The following is a 22,585-nucleotide window of genomic DNA, read 5'->3' as shown; positions in this document are numbered from 1 at the left end:
GCAGCAAGTAAACATGTCCCTGAAGTTGATGTGTTGAAAGCAGAAAAAATGGGCATTGCAGTTTGTTGTATATGGGGCTGTGTAGCTGCAGACTGGTCAGGATGCCCATGCTGACCTTTGTCCAGAGCAAAAATTGCCTACAATGGGCACATGAGCATCAAAACTGGACAATGGAACAATGGAAAAAGTGGCCTGGTCTGCTGAATCATGTTTTTCTTTACATCATGTGGATGTCTGGGTGCATGTGCAATGCTTACCTGGGGAACAGATGGCACTAGGAATGCAGTATGGAAAGAAGACAAGTCGGTGGAGGCAATTTGATGCTTTGGATAATGTTCTATGAAATCTTGAGTCCTGCAATTCAGATGAACGTTACTTTGACACGTACCACCTACCTAAACATTGTTGCTGATCTAGTACACCCCTTCATGGATAAGATATTCCCCGACGGCAGTGGCCTCTGTCAGCAGGATAATGCACCCTGCCACACTTCAAAAATGGTTCAGCAATGGTTTGCAGAACACAACAACATGTTTGAGGTGTTGGTGACCTCCAAATTCTCCAGAATTCAATCCATCAAGCATGTGTGATATGCTGGTATAACAAATTCGATCCATGGAGGCATCACCTCCCAACATAGAGGACTTAAAGAAACTGCTACTGACAGCTTGGTGCCAGATACCACTTCATACCTTCAGAGGTCTAGTGGAGTCCATGCCTTGACGGATCAGGGCTGTTTTGGCAGCAAAAGGGGACCTACTCAATATTGGGTTGTTATGGCTGATCAGTGTTTAATGCATGCATTTTTTTAGTTTCTAAGTGCATGGTTGTGGATATCTAATGAGACATAGGAACGTAAAGGAACGATTTTCTTGGCCCAGCCCACTAGGTATTAAAAAGAACACCTTGTTGGATTTATGTTAAAAGTAGCAGGTAAAATACATCTATTAAGAAGGCAATAATACAGTCTACAAAACACCAAATCAATATTACAAAAGCAACAAAGGCTTTTGAAAGTAACCTCATCCCTTACATTTTGTGCACTTCAGTGTCCACAAAAACAATCAAGCAAAGGAAATTGTGGCTTCTCAAGTCACTGCCTCCTTCAGAAGCACTAGGAGGCGCTATAATCTAATGCAAATTGATTGAAATATGAGCTATGTTCTTCTTCTAATGCCACTTTGAATCATTACAATAATATATAGTAGTACATGCATGTACAGTAGGTGTTCTCACCTGAAAATGTGAAGGTTATTGTGTGCTGCCCAAATTAATAGTAAAGTGCTGAAATTTTATAAAGCTGCTGCAAACACAAAAATGTGTGTTCATCACATAAAACAAGATGACAAAAATGTAGTGTTGCGCTGCTAATAAAATACGTATGTCAAATACCCAAACATATAATTATATCCGTGCCAAAACAAACATGTAAATCCATCAATATTTCATCATAAAATAAATCAAGTCTCTTCAATAATTAATCATAAAATAAAAAAATAAAGTCTCTTCAACATATATGTATTGGAACAGTTTCAAGGAAAAACAGCTCTTCCTAATAGAAATAAATGTGAACTCCGGTTGGCGAAGTGATCCCACAATCAATATATCAATGTACACCAACACGGGTGCTGAATAAGATATTCCCTGGTGGCAGTGGCCTCTGTCAGCAGGATAATGCACCCTGCCACACTTCAAAAATGGTTCAACAATGGTTTGCGGAAAACAACAACATGTTTGAGGTGTTGGCTTGACCTCCAAATTCTCCAGATTTCAATCCTTCAAGCATCTGTGGGATATGCTGGTAAAACAAGTTCGATCCATGGAGGCATCACCTCCCAACATAGAGGACTTAAAGAATCTGCTACTGACAGCTTGGTGCTAGGATAGGTGGACTCTCACCTTCGAACATTGACCTACAAGTTCTAATAAGGTAATGAGCATGTTTTCCATTCCTCTCGGGGTGATAATATATAGGTTTCCCACAGAGGTGGACTGACAACTCATGGGCCCCCCGGGCAATAGGGGATCATGGGGCCCCTGTTTCCTTGCCCACACTCAAAGCACACCAAAAAAAAGCCTATAAAAGGTACCAGGGGCCTTTCATGGTGCCCCCTACTGACCCCGGGCCCGAATGGTCAGTCCGCCCCTGGTTTCCCACCAGTCGTAGGTTCCTTCTTAACAACAATGATAGCATTAGCTATCAGTATCCGCTGTACCACTGTACCGCTCTATAGACCAACTGACTCCTCCTTGATATCCATTGGTGACTTCTTTCTGTTTGTGGAGGCCTGTGGAGACAAGGGTCTCCTCGGGCTGGTATTCTATTATGGTGCCTTGGCCAAGATCAAACACCTAGCCTTATCTTGCCGTCTCCCTCCTGCTTTGCACTCTGTTTAGGGCAGAAAACCAGGTTTCAAGTTATAATAGGTCAATGAGCACATTTTTCTTGAAACTGCTCCAATACATATATGTTGAAGAGACTTTATTTATTTATTTTATGATGAATTATTGAATAGACTTTATTTATTTATTTTATGATGAATTATTGATGGATTTACATGTTTGTTTTGGCACAGATATAATCATAAGTTTGGATATTTGACACACATGTTTTATTAGCAGTGCAACACTTATACATTTTTGCAAAGGCGTTCTCACCTACTGTGACATTTATTTACTATACTATTGTAGCTTGTTTACTTGCTTTCCTGGTTACTGTGTGAATGTTATCTCCTAAAGAGCTCATTTTTCTTGCTTCAAAAGACACAACCTTTGTCTTCCACATTTCTACTGCTGAGATCATCAAGACAAAGGTACTGAACTAATTAGCAAAATGGTTAGGATCTAGCTGGGAGCGCCCCCATTTTAGTCACAGTGGTCTTTATTTTGATGTATCAATATGAAATGCTTATTTATTATGTCTGCATATTTTATGCATGTCTCAGGAAGAGAGGAGGGAGGACTCTGGGCAGGAGGGCATCTGACAGCTGGAAATAGGCTTTTAATATAATTGATTGAGTAAGGTGTTAGCATTACATGATCTATTTTGTAAAAGTATACACAAATAAATAAAAAGTATATTCAAATATAAAATACATTTCAGCTGCTGTAAATACTAAATGAACATCATAAGTTAAATGTTAAAAATAAACATTACTTTTCTCTAAGGGTTCTCTGGGTTCACACTGATGCGGTGCAGAATTTGCAGCGATTCCGCTGTTGTTCCCAGTTGCTTCACAATCACACCCGGTTCATGCAAACAGCTGCGGGTGTGTATGTTAAGTTAACAACACCCCGAAATCAGTTCGCAAAACATGGTGCGATGTACAGAATCAGATCCCATGGGTGTGAATACCCATGCGATCTGATTCTAGTGTAGACCAAAAAAAGGGTCCTGAACCTTTTAGGTACGGATGCACAGAATTCGCATGTGATTTCCACAGGAATGTGGTGCGGTTCCACTGGGAATCATAAGCGATATGCCGCACCACAGAAGTGTGAATTACATTTTTCTAAATTACATTTTGTAAGTGACATCTATCTAATCTTTAGTTAAACTATTACTTGGTTTGCACTCTTTTTTTACAGATAAGTTATTTGTTTTGTTAAACAGAAACCAATGAATGATGGGAGAAGGATGTGGGCACCTTTTCGGAGGACCAATGGGAAGCTGCGCTGTGCAGCTTAGTTCCTTAAAGTGTTACTAAACCCACATCAGTAAAATCAGTCTGTATATGCAGTAAAGCATGCTTGTTATACTCACTGTGCAACTTAAGGGGTTAATCCTCTGCATTGTGTAATGGGTACCACAGTGGCTAAATGGTTAGCACTTCTGCCTGGCAGTACTAGGGTTGTTGGTTCACATCTCAACCATGGAACCACCTCCCTGGAGTTTCCATGTTCTCCCTGTGCCTGCATGGGTTTTCTCCAGGTACTCCGGTTTCCTCTCACACTCCACAGACATGCTGGTAAGTTAATTGGATCCTGTCTAACTTGGCACTAGTATGTGTATGTATGAATGTGAGTTAGGGACCTTAGATTGTATGCTCCCTGAGGGTTAGGAACCGATGTGAATGTACAATATATATATATATAAAGCGCTGTGTGAATCGACAACTCTATACATAAAATAAATTGTGTAAAAAGGATGTTTGATCCTTCCCTTTTTCCAGGTTCCCCATTTCATCTGCTGACAGAACACAGCCTTGGGGACACTCTACATATGCTCAGTTTGGTGTGTAATGCTAGAGAGTTTTTTTCTTTTTATTGGAAGAGTGCCAGTGATCAGTACAGAGCCAATCAGCACTGTCCAGACAGAGGGTCAGGTGTTATGCAATCTCATAAGGCAGTGAGAGGAGAATGAAAACTCCTCCTCCAAGCTTTAACTAGTGCTCAGCTGGGCACTGATAGAAGTCACAAGACTGCTCTAACTGCTAAGAAAAGGTATTTAGCAGTTATGTTTACTAACATAATTGCATTTCCATGTTCTCTGTACTGTGGGAGACCAGATATAGTGAATGCAGGGTCCTGAGTTTAGTAACACTTTAAATGTATCTCACAGGCTCTATTGATTCTATATTTCTTAAGAGTTAATTATACTCCAGTTAAACTGCACACCAAGGGGCTTAGACAGGACCCTATATGTAGCAAATGTAAAAAGGATCATAGGGATCTCATCCATATGTTAAAGGTGATGTCCCAAGTTACACTGTTATTGGATGTTGGTGGTAGATACCCTTAATTCTGTTTTCCAAACCACTATACAGCTTGACCCGAAACAATATATATTGGGCATACTCGTCAATACTAACCTACAGTCACATTAGATAGAGGCAAACTCCAAGGCATTGTTTCAGGCCCAAGTCAGAGGCTCCCCCAACACAGGAGGATTGGATACGTAATACAGGGAATACCTTAAGGTACATTATATTGCCAAAGGTATTGGGATGCCTGCCTTTACACGTACATGAACTTTAATGGCATCCCAGTCTTAGTCCATAGGGTTCAATATTGAGTTGGCCCACCCTTTGCAGCTATAACAGCTTCAACTCTTCTGGGATGGCTGTCCACAAGGTTTAGGAGTGTGTCTATGGGAATGTTTGACCATTCTTCCAGAAGTGCATTTGTGAGGTCAGGCACTGTCAAGTTCCTCCACCCCAAACTCGCTCATCCATGTCTTTATGGACCCTGCTTTGTGCACTGGTGCGCAGTCATGCTGGAACAGGAAGGGTTCATCCCCAAACTGTTCCCACAAAGTTGGGAGCATGAAATTGTTCAAAATGTCTTGGTATGCTGATGCCTTAGGAGTTCCCTTCACTGGAACTAAGGGGCCAAGCCCAATCCCTGAAAAACAACCCCACACCATAGTCCCCTGCCTCAAACTTTACACTTGGTACAATGCAGTCAGATAAGTACCATTTTCCTGGCAATCACTCAATACAGACACATTCATCAGATTGCCAGACAGAGAAGCATGATTCGCCACTCCAGAGAACATGTCTCCACTGCACTAGAGTCCAGTGGTGGCGTGCTTTATACCACTGCATCCAATGCTTTGCATTGCACTTGGTGCTGTAAGGGTTGGATGCAGCTGCTTGGCCATGGAAACCCATTCCATGAAGCTGTCTATGCACTGTTGTTGTGCTAATCTGAAGGCCACATGAAGTTTGGAGGTCTATAGCTATTGACTCTGCAGACAGTTGGTGACTTCTGTACACTGCACGCTTCGGCATGCTCTGATCCTTCTGTGTCTTTGCCTACGTGGCTTACCACATTGTGGCTAAGTTGCTGTTGTTCCCAGTTGCTTCCACTTTGTTATAATACCACTAACAGTTGACCGTGGAATATTTAGTAGCAAGAAAATTTCATGGATGGACTTATTGCACAGGTGGCAACCTATCACGTTACCACGTTTGTATTCACTGAGCTCCTGAGAGCGACCCATTATCCCACAAATGTTTGTAGAAGCAGTCTGCATGCCTAGGTGCTTGATTTTATAGACCTGTGGCCATGAAGGTGATTGGAACACCTGAATCTAATGATTTGGAGGGGTGTCCCAATTCTTTTGGCACTATAGTGTATTTTCGACTAATCTATCTCCTCCATGGATGCCCAGCGAAGTTCAAGAAACTTTGGGAGGCCTGGTTGGCCACCCCTGGTCTCACTCCACGTGATTTGGTACTACATACAGTAGGTAGTTATAACTCAACATTCTATCTTTGCCTAGTTTCTACCTCTTTATGTGGTGGGGATGTGATAAGTCATGGTATGAGCCGGGTAGTTATGATGTCTCCTTTTTTGGTATCAACATTATATCTATACTGAATCAGTGTTTGTGTCAAAGTCCTACCTTTCCTCAGAGATTTGCTGCTCCATGTGCTGGCATCCATCTTAGGTTTCTGCAAAGCATGGTGGGAGCCTTTTGTTTTCAGGCCTCTGTGGTCCCTCCCCCCGAGGAGTGTGGTGGATCACATTTAAGCCTGTTGTCTGCACTTGCTCTTTGCATTCGTGTCCTGTATGTTCCCTTGCAGCAAGCTCTTGTTCTGTTCTCATTGCTCTCCTGGTAACCGACTTGGCTTGGACAAGACTATTCTCTGCTTTACCCTCTACCTAACCTCCCGTTGCTGAACCCGGCCCGTGACCTGAGTATTCTCTGCCTACCGTCTTGTACTGTCTGCTCCGTTGTTATAGACCCGGCCTGTCTGACCACGCTACACGTTTTCCCATCTAGCTCCGACCAGCTGTACGCCATTGGCGCCAGTCGTTACCGCAGCTGGGGCTACTCGGGGGCCACGAGCTGGTCTCAGGCTGTGTCAAGTCCATCCCCACCATCAGGGGCCCTGGTGAAGGGCAGCCTGGGGCTTAGACTCTGCGCCCTGAGGGACTCTGGTCTGTGGGTAGTGGCTGTCATCAGTCGCTGCGTGACCTTACCATAGGCCTGCCTGCCCATTCCATCACTCCTGCCCTGACAGTTTGTCTATTATTTTCTAGCATATTGTACATATTGCACTGGAATCTTTTCAGTTTATGTACAGTATAGGACTGTATGTTTAAACATTCAATAAACATTACTTTCTGATTTAAAAATAAAAAAACAGAAACCAAATACTGTAGTTTCTTTTTTTTTAACATACTATAAGATTTACTAAACTATTATGTTTAAGGAGGTGCAAATCTCTTTGGCTTCCACAGTGTTTCCTTAGTCTGGATTCTCTATATTTCTTTCATTAACGTAACATTTAAATCATTAGTTATAAAGCCCACTGCAGCTTGTTTTGTACTGATGCATAGATCATATGGGACATGAATAACCAAATTGCAACTTTTCTTTCATTCTGTTTATTTTTGATTAATAGTTTTATTTTTTATTTTTACAACAGGCATGATTTAGTTATAGCTCCCCCAGGATGTCCGTCTTTTATATCATCTTTAACCACAGGCAGGAATAAAGTCAACTGCTATAATTGTCTGCTTTGCTTGTATTTTCCTATTTAGTACATGTGTTTATTTTATAATAGTAGACATGGCTGCTAACATCTTGACCTTGCTAAATTGCAATACACGTACCTAGCGATGACTGAAGCGGGGAAGAAAAAAACGTCAAAGCACTGAAACTGAGCAGTCCCAAGAAATATTATTGTTGTAATATATACTGTGCTGCACGTTTAAACAAACAGTGTTTTGACAGAGGAAATTATTCATTAAAATGGGTAGCACATTTATCAAACCTTCAGAGAATAACTCCTGGAATATGTACGCTTGATCTCTCACATTTTCATTTCCAGGGAAATATGTGAAGACTGTCATTAGATTTGTATTGTTACCAGAAAACACTGTATAGGTTTATCCCATAATACAATGTATAGTTTTACCGCATATAAAAGCTAGCGCAGTCCCTGTGAATTGCACGCCAGTCCTCGTCTGTTTCATCCCTCTCTGTTAAGGCTGGGAGTAGCAATGGTAAATGGAAATGTCATCATGCAAGACAAATTTATTACGCGTAATTTAATGTTATGACTTAAACAATTCAAAATGTCCCCAAGCAGTTAGCTGTTGGCCTAAACTGAGAAACAAAGGCTGTGATTAAATATGAGCACTTCCTGCAAGATCCAAATATACACATACATCATTTTGATACAGATGTGTGACAATCTACGTGGACCAAAGAACAATTACAGTTGATTAGAAAATTGACTAGACAGATTGGAAATTTGGAGGGGGGGGGGATCCCTCTATTCTCTTCAGAGATTCAGCTGGCTGTATATGTAAGAAATAGTTCTATGTATTATTATATTTCTTATTTACCTTACTAAAAAATAAATACATTTTGTTTTTTAATTCTCAACATAGTAAAAAATGGAAAGATAGAAAAAAATCTATACAGTACATTCTCTTTAAACAGTAAAGACACAACAATGTGTTCACTGCTCTAGGAAGCATACACACCTATCAAATATACATATAAGATAACATAGAATAACATGAATCTTGTATAGGTGCTTAAAGTGGTGTTAAACCGAAAAAAAAACTGTAATACATTACAGTTTACCAATCCTCAGATGTGGTGGCTGCATTAGGGTTTTTTGTGCTTTTTTTCTTTTATTTCACCTGGTGATCTGGTCAGGATGTCTCAAACAATAGTGACGCGCTCCTAAAAAATATCATATACTTAAATTATAATTTTTCAAAAATATACATTAGTGATAAAAGTCCTTTGTATTAACGTGAATCAAATTATCCAAATAATAGTGACCATTAAATCTACTGTTAAAAAAAAAAAAAAAGTGATCAGTCCAAACATGAAAAATTCAAAAGTGAACAAATCTCCATTCCAAGTGACTTCTTATTGTGGGAGCTCTGAGCTATAAAACCCCCAAGGGAGCTGGGACCTCTCTGTCTAAGGAACCTGTGCAATCTGGCACATCGTAAAAGGATAACCCAAGCCTTCCCCTGAGTTCAAAGACATTCCAGAGGAGTAAGAAACTTGATAACACTTTTAAAATCCATTTTTCCCCTATGTCTCATATCTTGGAATATGAGAGACTTACATAAAAAACAGGCATATCTTCAGATTTGCCACGAGAAGACAAACAGTTTGATATGTCACTCTCCTTGGCTGGAATATATAGGAAAGCAGAAAATTACATCTCTTGAACCATTCAAGTATGTATTGCATATTTCATATCTAACCGTTCCTCAGATGCGTCTGCATATTAATCTACCCGCGGGTAGAATGTTACTTGTGCCTAGGAAAAGTTATGAGTCAAAATATGAGCTAGGAGGGATTTTGGTTCTAGCTTGGGTCTCCGCCCAGACAACCCCTCCCCAAATGAGGCATTGGTCCTTGGCTTCAGAGACACCCCCTGCTGGGGGACTACAAAATAGGCTGTCAGGCCTAAGAGAGGAAGTTGAAGAATTCTCCCTTTTTAACATCAGAACCAATTTGGGAGACGGTACCCTTTTGGCTAATGAGACTTGAAGCTGCTTAACCCAAGGCTTTTTGGCAAGTACTTATCTACCTAAACTTCTTTCTGTTTATCTTTTTGCTGTGTTATTGCTCTTTGTATATTTATATATATATTGGTTACATCTTTTTTCTGTAAATATTTTTATTGCACACTTTTGACCTTTTAGTAATAAAGCTTTCTTTCTGAAAGTGTTGAACTTTTTCTATAGCTCTTTAATGCAACTTACGAATTCATGCAACTGAAGAACGCTACTGTGTGTGTTTAACCCTCTGTATAACCTGCCTGCGGTGACAGTGGTATACAGACGATTATCTAACCATCATAGTGTTACTGCTGATATTGCCGAGTTTCCTCTTTCTCTGTACAAAAAGGAGGTGGTGGCAGTGTGAAGGGTTAATTGCGTAATTAACCTGACCCAGTAACAATCACGCTCAGGCTGCCGGTACATCGATTGTGGTCCAGTGAGCTGGAAAATTGTTGTGCAGGGTGCAGCTGGGCGTGGCATTGTTACGCACGTGCAATCGCAGTTTTAGACTGGCTAGTCCTTCGGTCACGAGTTTGGTGAGAAGGTCAGGGGTTTGACGCCGCGATTGTCACAAAGACATCCAGTGCCTGAAGCAGCAAAGCAACCCCAACACCATGTTTGACTGTATGGACTGTATTCTTTTCTTTAAAGGTCTCATTTTTTTCTTGTGAAAATAGTAGAATGATGGGCTTCACCAAAAAGCTGTAATTTAGTTTCATCTGCCCACAGCACATTCCTCCAAAAGGATTTTGGTTTCCTCAGTTAAGTTTTGGCAAACTCCAATCTGGCTTTTTTATGTTTCTGTGTCAGCAGTGAGGTCCTCCTGGGTCTCCTATTATAGTGTCCCTTTCCATTCAGATGGCAACGTATAGTGCGAGCTGAGGTTGCTGGTATGATTTCTATATTGTCAGCACCTGTTAATTGATACAGGTCAGTTTAATTACAAATTACAGGAACATCACAAACTTGCAATGCAATTATTTCTTACAATTTTGAGGAGGTGCCAATAATTTTGTCCAGTCAATTTTTGGGGTTTTGCGCGGAGTGTGTCAGATTTGGCTTTTTGTTTCTCCACTTTTTGTGTCATACCAATACAAACAAAATAAATAAACATGAAGATGCCGAAACATTTGTAATTGCAACAATTCTCTGGGTGAAGTGGACTATTATCTGACAGAAATGCAGGGGTGCCCATATTTTTGGCCATGACTGTATATGTATTATATGAAAAGATCAGGTTGGAAAAAAAGACACATGTCCATTGAGTTCAGCCACTGGATAAAAATAAATAGATAAAAAAACCTCAGGACCCTAAACCCACTGCTGATCCAGGTCAAGACAAAAAACCCTAATAAAGCATGGCTCAGTTTGCTCCAACAGGGAAACATCTTTTTTGATCCCCTAAAGCAGTGTTGGTGAACCTATGGCACTCGTGCCACAGTGGGCATGCAGAGCCCTCTCTGTTGGCACGCAAGCCAAGTCACCCCAGCATTGCCCCAGCAGCCAGGCAATGACCTCACGAGCCGTGACTCATTAGCTGCGACTTGTCCAAACTTTTGCATGGCCGGTTAGTGCGCTGCCAAGGATATATATATTGGACTGGCTGTGAGTTTTAATACATTAATTTTTATTGACTCAAGATTTTAGCTTGTGTTGGTGGTCAGTGAAACTTTGCCCCCTTGCGCTAGTGGTCAGTGGAACTTTGCCCTCTTGTGCTGGTAATCAGTAGAACTTTGCCCCCTTGTGCTGGTGGTCAGTGGAACTGTGCCCCCTTGTGCTGGTGGTCAGTGGAACTTTGCCCCCTTGTGCTGGTGGTCAGTGGAACTTTGTTCCCTTGTGCTGGTGGTCAGTGGAACTTTGCCCCCTTGTGCTGGTCGTCAGTGGAACTTTGCCCCCTTGTGCTGGTGGTCAGTGGCACTTTGCGAAGATGTGAAGAGGCGGATATGCCAGGGCAAGGTGGATGGATGGATGAGCAAGAGCGTGGTCAGACAAGCCGAGTGGGTAGCCGTGGGAGCAGTGCGGTACAAAGCAGCGGGCAGAGAATGGTCGGGTCACACGCCAGGTCAGCAACAGAAGAACAGATCCACAAGGGGGCATCCAGAAGGGAGGTCAGGCAAGCCAGGGGTCAGAGCAGGAGAGAACAGCCAGGTCAGCAACAAATCCGAGTCAGCAGGAATCACAGAACAAGATTAGGAACACAGGGAGACCAAACGGCACCACCTGTCAGCGCAGTGTGATTTAAATATCGCGCCCTGTGCTGTCATTGGTGCCAGGCACGCACCCAGGCTCCGAGTGCGCATGCGCGGGTTCCGTCTCCGCCGCGGCTGTCCAGGACCTAGTGCCCACACACTAGCATGAACGGGCACAGTGCGCCTGCGCCAAGCCGTGGATCGTGGTGGCCCCTGAAAGGAACTTTGCTCCCTTGTGCTGGTAGTCAGTGGAACTTTGCCCCTTGTGCTGGAGGCCAGTGGAAGCTCTGTTATTGTGTTTTTCTTGTAAGGCAAAAGATGTTAATGTATGGGTAGTTTTTTCTAAACTAAAACCTCAGTATTCAGGTTTAATTGAGTGTTGGCACTTTGTGATAAATAAGTGGGTTTTGGGTTTCAGTTTGGGCACTCTGTCTCTAAAAGTTTCGCCATCACTGCCCTAAGGCAATAGCATATTACCTGAATCCACAAAGTAGGGTATTATTACTTGAAGTCCAACTCCAGGCAAATTAGAAAGTATCTGGTTTTGTCTAGGGGAGAGAAGAGACAGCTTTTCTTACCTGATCCACTGCCCCCTAACAGGGGGCGCCTCCCTGTGCTCCGACGGTGGACTGTCCCTCTGCGTCTTCTCATCCAGAGGCCTATGGATTATGATTTGATCTTGATGATGCCAGAACCCTAGACCGGGGAATGTGGGGATGCACACACTGCAGGGACCAGTCTAACTGGGAAAGGGGGGGGGGGGGTGTTGTTGAGTGGAACTAAACTCCCCTCCACCTTCCAGCAATGAAATAATTACATCCCGTGCCAGCCCCTGCTATCTTTGCTCCAGGCCATGTCCAGGTGTTGGGTTTTTGATCTCTGGGTTGGCTAGTGGGGGATGACATCATTCTGTGAGTGCGCACAGGAGTCAGTCATTCTGGTACAGCTGGAGTGTGTTGGGAATACATGCTGATGTGCATTCTCAGCTTGGCCTTCATTCCATAAAAGATGGCGATCAGGCAGGTAAGTGTGTCTTATTGCAGAAGAGACATAGTGGAGTTTATTTACTAAAGCTGGAGAGTCCAAAATCAGACTCCCTTCTGCATAGAAACCAATCAGCTTCTAACCTCAGCTTGTTCAATGAAGCTTTGGCAATGAAACCTGGAAGCTGATTGGTTTCTATGCAGAAGGGAGTCTGATTTTGGACTCTCCAGCTTTAGTAAATAAACCCCAGTATGTCTGTTCTGTAATAAAGAAAAACTGCCTGCTCTCAATTTTTCACATTTTAGATTTAGTTCTGCTTTAATACAGATGGCCACTGGTGACAGGTTGTTTTTATATGAATTTGGTCATTAAATGTATTACTCGCTTGGGAAGCCTCAGATGGAAACTGCCCTTTGCTAATTTGTGGGTCACATACTATGACTAAGCACAGGGAACATATTCGGTTGCTTTAAGTTATGTTATTGGCCCAGGACTTAGCACGCAGCCTAGGTGTCTGAGCATGGCAGCTTCCGTCTGTGTTTTCTCCCTACATTGGCAATATAAAATGTATTGCAGACACCCAAGGATGCCAGCACAATCTTTCCAGGGTCCCAGGAGCCCATTATACTGTATAAATAGACTTTAGCTAGGCAGCTGGTGCTTGTCTTCACTCCATCCTGCCTCCCAAACCTTCTTACCTTTCAAAGTCCCTATCTGCATGGCAGGCAGTATTGCGTTTCGGGGAGCCAAAGGGCTTTAGAAGAAATGTGCAGAAACATAAAATCCATTTATATCATTAGCCTAGAACACTTTGCAGTAATCGTAGATTTACTTTAATAATAATGCTATTAAGAACCACCACAAACATAATTAGTACCAGGATTCAAGATACCGGCCTCCAATAGGTAAGGCAGGGTTTCATATAGAGTAGTGTGGATTGACAAGGGTCCTTGACCAAACCTCCTGTGTAAAGTCATAACTCCCAACTCTCCCTCATTTGAAGGGACTGTCCTTTTTGGAACCAAATTCTAATGTTAGAATGATTTGTTTTTGAAATTCACTTTCTATATTTGAATTCTTTTTGTATATTTGTTGTTCTGAATTGATTTGTATTTTCGGAAGTTATTTCAGAAGATCCAAATTTATTCCTTATGTTATTTTAGCGACTTGCTTGTGACTTTGCTGCAACTTGCTTGCGATCTCCATACAACTTGCTTGTGATTTGCTTGTGACTTACTTGTGACTTTGATGCGACTTGCTTGTGACTTTGATGTTTTGCGACTTTGGCCAATCATAACAATATAGAGTTTGACAATAATTATGAGCTTGCACAACCCTCTGCAGGCACAAATTAATATGAATGAATTTGTTGTTTTCACTATAATTTATTTTGGATTCCTTGAAATTCGTTATTATTGTGATTAGAAGATTTGGATCCAAATTTCAATTTGTAGCAAAACACAACACACATGTCTAGTGCTGATGTATATTAGTAAAAGATGTATAGTAGTAGTAAAATCATACCTCAATAAAAGCTGTCTGCTCTGTATTTCCAGGTGCTGCAGGATAATGGCAGTATAGGGTTGACTATGACCCCTCCTTGCACCATGCCTGTTTCCAGTATACAACGTATTCTGTGATTGGAGGATGAGAGAGGAGGCTGCAAGGATGCACATCATTTTTTTGACCTCCAATCACAAAATGCCTTGCAATCACAAGACTTTTTTCAATGAAAATGTGGTGGAGGAGGAGGAGGTGTGATTTTTAGGAAATCTTTTTTTTTAAATTTAGCTGCATATTTCTTGTTACAATATATATGTAAAGCACTGCGTAAATTGATAGCACTATATAAGTACCTGTAACAATAATAATAATACCATAACCTATCACCAAAGAACAACCCACAATAGAAGATCGCAGCAATACCACATATGTGTATGTTATTTGTTTGTACCCGTAGTAAAGCCCAGACACAATAGTGAGCATTTTGCTCACTATTGACACTCACTATATATATATATATATATTGCTCACTATATACACTGACACCGACACTAACTGACACTAATAAAAATTTTAAAATGTTTAAAAAAAAAAGTCCTGCCCAAAATTCTTTACTATTCTTCTTATTTTTTTTTCTCTTTTTTTACACACAGCTGTTACTTTTTCTCTGTGGAGAGAGAGAGAGAGAGAGAGAGAGAGAGAGAGAGAGAGAGAGAGAGAGAGAGAAGACCCCCAATGACACAATGGGGTTTATTTACTAAAGCTGGAGAGTCCAAAATCAGACTCCCTTCTGCATAGAAACCAATCAGCTTCTAACCTCAGCTTGTTCAATGAAGCTTTGGCAATGAAACCTGGAAGCTGATTGGTTTCTATGCAGAAGTGAGTCTGATTTTGCACTCTCCAGCTTTAGTAAATAAACCCCAATGTATCTCCATTCACAGAGAAAGAGAGGGGCAGGCTTCACAGTGGCTGATCAATGGCTATCACAGCGGTCAGGGGACTCAATCATTAGTACAGGACCTGGGACTCCTGGTGAGACCCTGGTCTCTGGGCTGGAGGGCTATGCCCCCAGCCCAAAGTCAGGTATGAATAAATGAGGTCCCATGGAAAAAAGCCCAGTCTAGTGGGGCCGCATATATGTGCATGCTTGGTGCCAAGGGGTTAAACAGAGCATAAATAATATAAAGGTGATTAGCTATTCACAAATGTATTACTAAACATGGTGTTTGGCCAAAAGTTCCTATCTAGAGAGCAGTTAGTTATAGATAGAGTAGGAAGGGGTGAGAGCCACTATCTGGTTTTTATTCTGCTCTTCTGGACCCTGTTAAAGAGATTTCCCTATACTTCCTGTTCTGACAACTTTTATTACCATACAGGAAATAAAAGGAATTCTCTTAAACCCACAGAGATGGAAAAAAAATAATTTTCCTTAGTATAGTAGGGGAAGTCTAGAACCCTTGTAAGATTTTTAATTCTGTTTTGCTTCTACAGATGTTCGCTCATTTCCTGTCTGATGAAGCTGTTGTCAGCAGGACAGGTAGTGAGGGGAAATCTCTCCCATGAAGCCCCAGCTAGAGCATGACAAGAGTTTTCCCTCTATGTCCAAAGCTAGAAAAAACATTTTTTTGGCTTGGCATACACTTGAGTCCGGACTTGTGAAGTGACAGGACGCAGACCTTTTGGGCCTAAGGTGCACTGCACATTTATGCCATCCATAAGTGGCTTTGTGTTTTTCTTTCAATAGCATTGTGCTGAATTAAAGACCCAAACTTTCTAACTTTTGACAAACTCATGGATGTCTAAGAACCCCTGAAGCCTAAGCACAAGTGAAAAGGTTAGTGTATTATTTTTCAAGTTATTGCAGAACAATTTCCCATACATAGAAGTATATGAGTAGCCTTTGTATGCCGCTCTGTTAATGAGCAATTCCGGCTCCTAAGTAGCTGTCTATTATACTGACAACTGAAAACAGGTCAGAAAGCGCATGGGAACAGATGTCACCATTCCTCCCACACACTTTCTGGATTATAGGTGGACCCTAAATGTTCTTGTTTTATGGTAATAGATGTCTACATATTCAGTCACAAATTAAAATCCAGGGAGAGATAAAAAGGAGACTACAGCTTCCACCAATGAAAGGGAAAAATTCAAGAATGAAGAAAAAAAAAGCCTATACAACAACTTCTCAGCCAGCAATGTGCGGACATACCTAGGATTTTTGCTTTTCCATAAAAATAATTTTACTAAAAAAAAGTTTGATACTTTAAAGTGGAACCTAACCAATCCTAAAAGACCTTACCTTGTACCCATTCCATGCAGCCATTTAAAAAAAAAAATAGCGTGTGCACTGATGGCCTGCAGGTCTCTTCAAGGCATTTGCTAGCTGGCAGAAACCAGGGGCTCATCTGCATGTAGTGGATTTCCACGCATGTACACAAATGCCACCAGCTTTTGGTGGATGGGCACTATAGTGCCCTGCTCCGTTTGTGCGTATCTGTGAAAGTCTGCCGCATGTGCACACATGCGCCTCAAACTTGCAGGCTTTGTAATATATTGCCTCCTTGGATAGCTGTGACATAGCAATCCCAGGAGGCAGCAGAGCCCTACCTAGGCTGGAAACTCAGAAGAGCTGCCTTGCAGCACATAAACCCCCCCCCAAAAGAGTAGAATAGAAACATTTAGCATTTGCACAAGAGGGAGGGGGGAGCTCAAAGAAAGAAATTGTTGTTTAGGTGAATAACATTACGCTCAAATGCCCAACTCTGGGCTAAATAAAAAATTTTTTAAATACCTGTCAGGTGTAACAATAAAAAAAAACCCAAAAATGGCTTCAACACTCATCTCTTTTCAGGAACTGTCCTTCAAACTACTTTTTCTCCATCACAAGATGTCCTCACTCTTTCAAGTTTTTATGATGCTGGTTGTCCTTCAATCCAGAAGTCTGAGAACCTACAGTATGTACAGATCTTCATGGACTCATCCTCTGAATGAACTTCACTTATGGAACACTTGGTCTGGCTGAAATCTGATTTGAGTCACTGAAATGAGTCATCCACTTGCATGTTTAAATTTCAGCTTGCTCTATTGAGCTTTGTAAACAACAAACTTTTTGCAATAGGTAGTAAGGAGATTGAGAAAAACAGCTGAAAAAGTCTAAAGCCCTGTCTAGATAGAAAATTATTTTTTTTTGTGATCATTTACATTAACTTGACTTAAAAAAAATATATTTTAAACTGTCATTTTTTTTAGCCCTGGCCATATTAAATAAATACAATACATAGCATTTCACTATACATTTAATGGAATAGTCTTTTCCTTTGTATACACTTTCTACTACATGTAAGTGTGTGTGCTGTGCAGTGTTTGCCTTGATTATGAGCAGACCCATAACCAATGCTGGCCAAACACGTGGACAATTTTCTAGCAAAATCAACCACTTTTAATCAGATACTAAATACGACATGAACTGAACTGACCCAGGCAACATACATCCTTTTTGATCACTTTTATGATATAAAGTGGTTGAAGTTGCTAAAGAGTTGTGTATGACCACACTAAGACCATGCTGTCTAAGGGAAAAAATATATGTACCCAAAGAACCCCCAGTGGGACTTTAATGCAGCAATAGGATCATACATATATTGAAAGAGACATTTGGTTTAAAAAGATTTTTATCAACTTTATTACATACACATTTCCATTGTAATGTTAAATACATGGTTTCTAAAAAGAATATTGCTCTGACAGTATTCTTACAAGAAAACTCTTAATACAAAAATATGAAACCACACAGAAAAAAAAAGAAAAAAAAAACCCAGGCACATTTCGATCATTGCATATTCTAGATCTTCCTCAGGGGGCATAAGAGACAAAGGACTTTCTAGTCAATATATAAACAAATGTCATATCATAAATGGATATACCAAAAATACATAAACAGATAACCCAAAAAATGTTTTCACATAACCAAAGAATTTTATACTTACAAAGCATATGTCAGAGTAAAAGAAAGGATGACTTCCAAGCTCCGGAGCATGAAAAAATGCTTTGGTTATGTGAAAACATTTTTTGGGTTATCTGTTTATTTATTTTTGGTATATTCATTTACAATTGTTTATATATTGACTAGAAAGTTCTTTGTCTCTAATGCCCCCTGAGGAAGATGTAGAATATGGAATGATCAAAACGCATCAGGATTTTTCTGTGTGGTTTAATATTTTGTCTATGTATTGCTATGTATCTTTTTGTTCGCTGTATGTGCATAACCTCCTATTGTATTTCCGACTGATACCTTGTATTACCTGTACTTATTGTATGCTCTGAGTTTATTAATAAACCTTACGGAAAAAAAAAAAAAATTTTTTAACCAAATGTCTTTTTCAATATATGTATGATCCTATTGTTGCATTAAAGTCCCACTGGGGGTTCTTTGGGTACATGTACTCATATAGGGATGAGCAGCCAGATACTCAACCCTTTTGGTTAGGGAAACAATATATTGCTCAATGTCTGCCGAAATGCTGGGCAAAGGTCCCTACAGCATTTTAGAAATCGCAGCCCACACAGGAAACTGCAAGTGCAGCGCGGATCGCAGTGTGGGAGCGATTTCCTGTACATGCGGAATGCCATTAGGATTATGGCACTTGCACACTGCGTTTTTCTGTGTTGGTGGTTGTGGCTGCAGGAACAGGTGTGGTCCACCAGCGGCAATCACCCACACATGTGAACCTAGCCTAAAGGTTAATCACTTCTAAAAGGATGCAGACACTGCAGATTTTCTGTCAGAACATAAGAAAGTGCACCAGCTGATTACAATAAATTAGTCGCTGTGATTCAGAATCAGTATCCAAAGCCACAGTGGAGCAAACAGCTGCTCCTTCAGAGCAGAACAGGTGGGAATCTGCTACAAATTTGTTAAAATTGCTGCAATGTGCCTCGATTACCCAGAGGGGATTGTTTTCTTTCTCGACAAAAGCGGAATTACTCTTTAGGCATGGTTTACACTAGTGCATTTTCAGATCGCATGACAATGGAAATCACATTGCTTTCTTGTTCAAACAATTTTATTAACAACAAAGCAGAATGGAACAAACAAGGAGACATTGCTAATGTACAATGGACATGGAAGTGGCAATAGGACATAAAAAAATGCACAGTACATATGTCTATATACTACTAGCATAAACAGGTAGATAAAAGTTGACAATAAAAGACATTATTGTTCCAGCCAATCAAAGTAATGTCTCCCGAGTGCATTAAAGAAATAGGGGGAAGTTTGAAGGGGGGGTCAAACCGGGGTGGAAGGGGGGAGAGGGAAAGTGAGACAGCAACCATGACTCCATGAGCGTTCGACAGGTTTACATCAATCCCTGCATGCTAAGTACAAAGGGCTATTGATTATATCCAAAGTGCATAGTATACAAATCAGGGGAGAAGGAGTGATTCGTCAAAGTTAGGGGGGATGAAGCGCTCTACCCAGGGGCTCCATATGCGCAAGAATTTAGGAATCATGTCAAGAATTGCGGCTTCCACTTTTGCATGTATCATGGCTTGTGTTATTCTAGTTTTGACGGCCGCGATACTCAGGGTGGGGGATTTCCAAGATTTTGCTATAACCTGTTTAGCCGCCGTCGTAACTTGCATAATGAGCTTAAATTGCGAATTGGAGATGCCAGGGGGGCATTGATTGAGTAGGGCTATTGTTGGGTCTGGTTGTAGGGTGATAGTGCTAAGTGTAGATATCATGGTGAAGATTTCACCCCAAAAGGTTCGGGCTATTGGACAGTCCCACCACATATGGTAATGCGTTCCTGGGTCCGTACAGCCTCTAAAACAGTTGGGTGAGTAATTAGAGGTAAATTTCGCGATTCTCGCTGGGACTAAGTACCATCGGGTTAAGACTTTATAATTCGTTTCCAATGCTACAATGTTCTGTGAGGATGATTTGGTGTTGGCCCAAATGCGGTCCCATTCAGACGGGTCAAATTTCTTTCCCATATCCGCTTCCCACTTATGGGTATACAGAGGGGGGGACGTGGTAATCGAAGTGGTGAGGAGTGAATATAAGCAGGAAATAAGCCCACGTCTATGAGGGTCTTTGTAGCATGCTCGTTCAAAGAAAGACATGGTGTCTGGCCGATTGGTTATTGTGGTATAGGGGGTGTAAAAGTGTTGTAGCTGCAAGTATCGGAATATCTCGGAGGCTGGGAGGCTATGCGTTTCCCGCAGCGAGGCAAAGAATTTAAACTTATTCCTCTGTAGGAAATGATGTGTACGGAGTAAATTAGCAGAGGACCAGGCTTTAAATAAGAGGGGTGTCTGCCAAGCTGGGGGGAAAGCTGGGTTTCGCAGGAACGAGAGCATAGGGTTATGTGGTGATTGGAGAAGGTAACGGTTTTTCAGTTTGTCCCATAAGGATAGAAAGTGAGAAGTGATGGGGTTGGTTATAGGGCGGCGGTCTATCGGCCTCAACCAGAGTAAGTTTGCTGTAGATAAGGGGTTGCATTCTATCGATTCCAGCGCAACCCATTGAGGGATTTCAAAAGTTGCATGGTATTTAGGCAACTGGGCTAAATGCGCTGCCTGGTAATATTTGCTAATATCAGGTAGGCCCAGGCCTCCACTGAGCTTAGGGCGATAGAGGGTGGAGCGAGGTATACGAGGACAAGTATTGCCCCATACATAGGAAAAGATGCGACGCTGCAGTGTGCGGAGGTAGTGAGGAGGTACTGGGACAGGAAGGACTCTAAACAGATATAGGATTTTTGGGAGGATTGACATCTTGATAACTGCTATTCTGCCGAGCCATGCGAGGGGAAGGGAGGACCATTTGGTCAGAAGGGTTGAGAGGTGGTTAAGCATCGGTAGATAGTTAGCTGCGTAAAGGTCTGATAATCTAGGTGTCAGTTTGATCCCCAAGAAAGGGATATGACACTGTGACCATGGGAATGGTAAAATTTGCTGTAAATGCGACAACTCTATAGGGGGGAGAGAAATGTTGAGTGCTGTTGATTTATTAGGGTTTATTATTAGACCCGAAAGCGCGCCAAATGTCTCAAGGAGCCGGAGTAAGGAAGGGGTGGAAGTTAATGGGGATGTGAGAAAGAGCAAGACGTCATCTGCTAATTCTGGCCGAAGGTTCTCGATACAGCGAAAAGATCCAGGTTAAGAAGTGTGGGCCAAAACCCCAACGATGCAAAATATAGTTGAGGTATTGCTATGAGACTGTATCGAATGCTTTCCGGATATCTAGGGAGAGGAAACAGGCAGGAATATTACGAGACCTGGCTAAGTTTGCTAGAAGAGATGCACGCCTGATGTTATCTCCTGCTTGTCTAGTTGGGATAAAGCCCACTTGGTCGTTATGAATTAGAGAGCCAATACATAAGTTAAGACGCGAAGATAGGATTTTTGCTAACAATTTGATGTCAATATTAAGAAGAGATATTGGCCTGTAATTGGACCACTGCGTGTCATCAGAGTTCGGCTTTGGGATCATTGAAATGTTCGCTTGCACTGTTTCGTGGTTAAAGGTTTGGCCAGATAGTAGATCGTTAAAAGCGTTAGTAAGGATGGGAGTGAGGAGGTGAGCAAATTTCCTATAATAAGTGGCTGAGAAGCCATCCAGTCCTGGGCGTTTCCGTAATTTTAGATTTTTAATAGCGTCTAAGGTTTCAGTAGGGGAAATAGGTCGCTCAAGCGCCACTAACTGGCACTCTGAGAGTTTCGGGAAGGAAATGGAACTTAGAAGGGTATCAGCTTGTGCGGGGTCAAAAGGTGTGGAAGAAGAGTAAAGCTGTGACAAATGTTTATGGAAAGTCTGTAGAATGAGTTCTGGGTTACTAGTGAGGTTGCCAGAGGAGGAGCGAATCCGGATAGGTTTAGTGAGCTGGTCGAGCCTACGAAGTGAGAGGGCCAAGAGTGTATTGGGTTTATTTGCCCTAGTATAATATTTATGTCTAGATCTACGTAGAGGGAGTTCCGCTTGATCTGTGAGAAAAAGATCTAGAGCCAATCTAGATCACTCTAAGGCTTCACGATTGGCGGGCGTAGCAGCCGCCTGGAAAGTTTGATGGGAACGATCATAGGTTTGCTCCAGTAAGAGACGTTGTTGTCTTTTGGTTTTATTTAAAAAGGATGCTTTGCTAATGCAGAACCCTCTCAATACCGGTTTATGCGCTTCCCATAACAGGAGAGGGGTTATATCAGGAGACTGGTTAAGAGTGAAATAGTCTTTTAGGGCTGCTTCAATTTCTAAACAGTGATCTGGGTTAGCAAGCAGGTTGTCATTAATGATCCAAGAGGATTCAGTAGGAGATGGGGCTAACGAGGCCATAGCCGTGAATACGGCGCAATGGTCAGTCCAAGGGATTGGAATTATTTCAGAGGTCAGGAGCCGAGGGGAAGAGGCTGTAGTA

Source organism: Staurois parvus, unplaced genomic scaffold (genome assembly GCF_062004578.1).
Source record: "Staurois parvus isolate SC_StPar_1 unplaced genomic scaffold, SC_StPar_1.0 ptg000734l, whole genome shotgun sequence".
NCBI lineage: Eukaryota > Metazoa > Chordata > Amphibia > Anura > Ranidae > Staurois > Staurois parvus.
This window is presented reverse-complemented; position numbering follows the sequence as displayed.